The sequence below is a fragment of the Lampetra fluviatilis genome, chromosome 8, assembly GCF_964198595.1.
Source record: "Lampetra fluviatilis chromosome 8, kcLamFluv1.1, whole genome shotgun sequence".
Lineage (NCBI taxonomy): Eukaryota > Metazoa > Chordata > Hyperoartia > Petromyzontiformes > Petromyzontidae > Lampetra > Lampetra fluviatilis.
Window position 1 is genome coordinate 9,322,204 of NC_136282.1, and position 6,000 is coordinate 9,328,203.

Sequence of the window (6,000 nt, forward strand, 5' to 3'; positions counted from 1 at the left end):
AAGGCGGCCCCCAACCGTTTGCCTGTATCATGAGTCTGGCATGAGGCCAGGAACATTTTTTTTTTAATGGGGCTAAATACTGAATCCCTAATTTTGACAAAGGCTTTCGGACAGGATAGTTCCGGTCAGACGAGGATGTTTGGTCGCTTTAGGTCCTGGACACGCACTGTTTGAGGCCACAGGCGAGTGGCTGGGCATTGGTGCATACATATTCAACAAAGCTGTATGTTGACCAAACAAATGGAGTGCACGGGGGGGGGGGTGGACGATGTGAACGAGCAATGCGTTTTAACCCATTCTAGTTCAGTAAAACGTCTGCAAGCTTCAGGGTGGATCCCGTTCACCGCTGAATCTCGGAACGCGCAAACGGATCGGCGCAGAGAACTGTAGCGACACGACCGCACTCTATGATAGCTGGCAGCAAACTGTGCCACACGCCCTCCCGCATGGCCTTTTACTTCCGATTCCGTTCCGAATCGATTCCGTTCCGATGACGTAAACCGTACGTAATCGGAACGGAATCGGAAGAAAAATTTACGACGTCTGCGCACGTCATCAGAACGGGAAATTAAGTGCCAAAGAGGATACGCAAACACGGGCGTGACGAGCCTAGCCCTCCGATGGTGTTTTCAGGGCTCATGGGTGGTAGAGCAAAACGTCGAACATCGTGCCGAAAGCCGCACGGTAGCACAAACCGCGGGGAGCTACGGAGCAGTCGAAGTGCCTGTCCCTTGGCGGTGACAACCCAAACACGACCCACGTTGGGCGTGTCCGACACTTGACGATGCGTGTCGGCGCGTACGGTACGCGTGCATCTCTCTCTCGTCAATCCACCGCTGGAGTCGAGCTACTGCGCGACGTATGCGCGTCGCGGAAGTTATATTGACCATTCTAGATTTGAAGCTTTCGTGACTGCAAGGATTCATATTCTTAGGTTTTTTCGGTAAAGTCACGTTGGTAAAAAAATTTATATTAATAAAAGTAAAATAAAAATAAAATAAGTATTTGCTTTTATTATATTATTTTATTTTTATTTTACTTTTATTAATTTACATTTTTTACCAACGTGACTTTACCGAATAAACCTAAGAATATTATGTGACCATACTTCACCACGCTCGTGGGTACGGATTGCTGAAGGTGGGGAGCGTGAAATTCGATGGACTACCCAATGCTGTCCGCTGTCCACAACGTAGCCCGATTTCCATAAAGCCTGGAACACCTGTTATGCATGGCGGTCGTCCATCCAAGCACCATCCAGTTTGAAAAGCTGTTTGGTTTCCGAGATCTGACAAGATCCGGAGCATTCCGAGTGGTTTGATCATAGAGGCAGTAAATACGCCCGCAACTGTGCACGCGTGTATATGATGGGGGGGAGGGGAATCCTATTGCACGAATGTTTAACTAAAGCCAACGACTGGGAGGACCTGTGCCAACGTCAAACAGCTGCCACAATACACCTGGTGGAGTCGAGCGCATTCAATGTGCGTGACACCGCATTTACGCGGCCCATAGGCGGCGGCTTTAAATAGCCCTCCTCTCAATAAAACGGAGAAGGCGCCCAACCCCAGCCGAGGCCAAAAAAGCGTGGCTGCTCGAATTCAACAAGGCGGAAGCCCCCACGTGTCAGCCCTCGGCCACAGCGACTAACCTTACAGCTGTTTGGAAGATATGCTGCGGATGTTGGTTCCAATGCGCTTATTGTCCATAATGCTCTTATATATACTAGCCTATACCCCGTCCAAGGACGGGCGTATTGCAGTAAATCTGAAACTTGCAAGCGAAAAGCAGAGCGCGACGTCATATCCATTGCATCTATTCGTGTGCAATTTGTAAGGGCGCGGTGACACAGACTTATTTCATTTTAAGGTTGTAATCCCTTCTGCATCATGGCGTCCTTTTTACTTCGATGTCTCAACAGCGTTATGGAGATTGCGTGATGACGTGTGGGTTCTGCCTTTCTGTAGTGAGGGGTGTGAGTTGACGCCGAGGAGGGGGGAAGAGGCGCCTCGCCCCCCCCCCCCCCCATGTGGAGTGACGTCACCCGCTAATTATTATTAATGTAGGGGGGGTCCATTTGGAGGACGTCAATGTTCATGAATATTAATGAGGGGGGCTGGTCGACGTGGAGTGACGTCACTCGCGTTACACACAAACAGACATTGGCTCATTATAGTCGTAATTCGTACGGAGACACTCCTCTTATCCGGGACCCGAATATCCACGCTTCTAATGATCCATGCACTCAAAGTGGCCTGCGGAAAATCTTCGCACTCAAATTGATTTGCGGAAGAATCCTGCTATCACCGCATTGACTCCTTTTTGTTATCTGCACTCATCGGTGGAAGAGAGGAGGCAACTTACAAGTGGTAGCACAATACTGGAGCAATCCGATGAGCTATAAAGCTCTTTTTTAAAATCCTTTATATAAAGTTCACTTGCTTGCTTGCGCGCTTACGACCGTGCAAATCTTTCGGTCGTTTTTTAACCCACTTCCCGTGATCCAATCGAGCTGACATTTTGCACACAGACTCGTTGTGCGTGACAATTGATTTTCACTTTTTAGGAAAAAAATGTTTCATATTTAATTTAAAATACCAATGTGATAAAAATGAAACTCTTACTCAAGAAAAACTGAAATGAATAATAAAATAAAACCGATGCCACGCATATAAAGGATTTATAGTGAAAAACTAAATTTTTACGGGTTAATTTTTTTACAGATGTCCAGTCGGGGCGGGTAAGAACGTTACAACAGACGTGCCACGGTAAAGGGGTCACCCAGCAGCGCTACATTCATCTCATTATCCGCACTTTATCCCCGGATAAAAGGAGTTACTAGAAAATGTTCAAAGTTTAAATTATCCGTGCTTAGCCATTGACGAGAGGAAAAGGGGGCACACCGAATTCATGGCCATTATCTGCAGCTTTCTACAAACAACAAGAGTGACCTGGAAATGACAGCAAAAACCATCCTGGTATCCGAGTTGATCCACGGATTTGGTCAACTCTTTCTTGCACGCCGGCCGGCCCATAAGAGGTGGGCACACCAACACTATAAAAACAAAGATCCCCTGTATAGCCTTAACAGGCTGTTGGGACAAGTGCTGTTAGCGAGCACCTATGAAGGCCGGCACGGCACACGAGGGGGTGGGTGGCCAACACCACGCCCGGCCGCCTTTGTCTCCGAAGTGGTGACGTGTATGCACCACATCAGTTACTCATTTGAGGCTGAGTTGACCTAGGGGAGGCCCAGGACCGGTTTAGATATTTGTCACTGGTGTTGTCCGTGAGCATGAATCAAACTCGGGTCTTCGGGTTCGTAGCGCAGCGCGCTAACCGCTACACGATCGCACCAACACGATGCCCTACCTACCACACACACTTCACCCCAAGGCTAATTTCCACTCTACCTCACTGGCCGAAAATCTTGGAAGATGTGGCAGTACAGTCCTCACATTGCCCCCATCACACGGGGGACATGCCGATTGGCGAACTGTGGTTGGGAGTGGTGCCTCTCTCTTTAAAGAGGAGGCTATTCACACACAAAGTGCCTGCCACACAAATGAACCCCAATACTTTGCTGATATCGTCAAGGAGCATAAACCATCACGTGACCTCCGGTCATCATCGCAGCGACTTTTGGCGAATACATCGAATAAAGACGGTCACCGCATCGTACGCTTTCAAATGCGCTTTTGCGGCCGTCTGGAAAGCTCTTCCTTCCGATATTAAAACTAATTTCTTTAGAACTCTAATTCTTGTGCTTAGTTTGTTGTCCTCCCCCCATGGTTGGCTACGTACGGTGCGAAAGAAGTTCAACATACATACGCACCCATTTATAGTGCGGGGTGGACAGAGGCAGGCAGAGGGGACGCAACTTGCACCATTGTTTAAACTCAACGTAAAATGTGTGGCAGCAGATGCATGTGAAGGGCGGGCAGATGTTCAGGCCGAACATGCCGTGCCAGTAAGCATGGCAATAGCTGAGCTCACCCAGAGAGAGCGGCTGTTACAATCAAACTCTCAAGAATGTGCGACGGATTAAAACCAACAAGTCACAGGGTTGGATTAACTGAAACAACTAAAACGCCATTAGGGTGGGAATTCCAGAGGATGTGTCTGTTCAGACAATTGACTGAATCACCATCCCCCCCCAACCCCACCAAGGAGTTTGTGAAACTGCCACGAGTTTGGAAATGTGACGTTCTCAGGATGACAAAACTTTCATTATGTTATTGTAACATGTATTAACCCAGGAAAGCCTTACAGAGTCTCAAGACCCTTTTTTTAGAACGGGTTAGGCTCGATTTTTGCAGTGGGAGTGACGATTGCTCCGTGTTTTCTCCACTGAGTTATTTAGTTATTCAATTTGAACAATGACGCGGGTGGAAGACAATTGCCTACTCTTCTTAGGATGGCATCAAGGGATATTTTTTGAGAAAAACATGTTTTTTTTTTAAAAACCCGCAATGACGCACACAACACGGAGGAGGGTGAACAAACTCGCGCGCGGGGAACGTGTGAACGGGCATCATGGGATATTTAACATCCAATGTGAAGCACAGGGTGCAATATTTACGTTTGGTACACCCGCATTATTCACCAGGACGGCTACGGAGCTCGAAATGCAAACAAACCGCAAATGCGCTGACCACGAGGCCACGGCTGCCCCTTTACGATCCTAAAGCCTGCAAAAAAATAGTCCAAATGTATCCTTGAATGCAGTCATTCATTTTTTAAGTGGGAAAATGTACAAATTAACAACCTTCCTCGCACAATGTCCCGTTAATGAATTAAACATTTGCCCAAAAACATTATATTGGATTTCATTCTGAAAGAAAAAAAACGTAATTTTTTTAAAGTGCCAAATATTATACGTTGAAAGCTGTAGGGGGAAAGACATCTGCTCAGGTTTGTCACCACTCGTAAATGGATATTTCCGAGAAATAAAAAAACACACAATTGCACGCACCTGTGAAGCCACGCTAACCTAACTACAAAAAAATTGTAGCGTGAACGGGCCCCCACATTCCAACACCACGGTGGGGGTTGTGGACTTCCTGCAAGGGGTGGGGGGTGGCGAGTGGGGATGGGGGTTTGGGTCAGGATTTGAGCCGGACACTTTTTTTGTGATGCACCAGCGAACCCCCATCGTTCATATTGGGACAGCTTTTGCCAACAGCATCTTGACAACCCAGCAGAATTTGTGTAACAATTCTGTCGGTCGCCTAATGATGTTGGTTGTAATTACCGGTCAGACGTCGGACTTGAATTGTATTGTTATTGTATTTTTGTAAATGTTGTGGGTTTACTTTCCAACACACCGGTGTGCTGTACTGGTAACAAATTGGAATGTTTTGTTCACGTGACAAACCTTGCGAATTTGCCGTGTAGGGTGGTGGCGGGTTTAACGACATTCATATTTACGCGATCTCACCCAAAAGCCTCTATTATGGATTGTGTAGCAAGCCTGCTGATGAGGACCAGGTTATAACCGGTTTAGTAGTTTCTTGTTTAACCCAAGGCTGCTGGATAATGCTGGTTTGGAACGCCGATAAGCCGATGTAGTAAAACTAAATATTTATATGTAGGGACGCAGAATGGAGTTCTGATTAGATCTACATATTATTTTACCCGTGATGCGCCATAACCCACGAGTTTATACAGAAACTAGAGACAAATCATCACGTGATATTTGGCTTCTGTACCACACTTATCGCGAGATTTCACACCCTTCATGAGAACTGTCGTTTTGTGGGATGTCACGGCTCATCCATATTGTTATACATACTTGATGCAGATATGTATAAAATCAATTACGTATACATATCAGTAAACATTACACCAACATGAACACAGTGAAATTAAGGTTCAACCACGACCTGCAAAATACATATTTTAAAATAAAATTACCAATTAGACAAAGCTTAGCACAATGTTTGCAATCCCACACACATACACAAAATGGCACTCACTGCAAATTGTAACATTATTTTT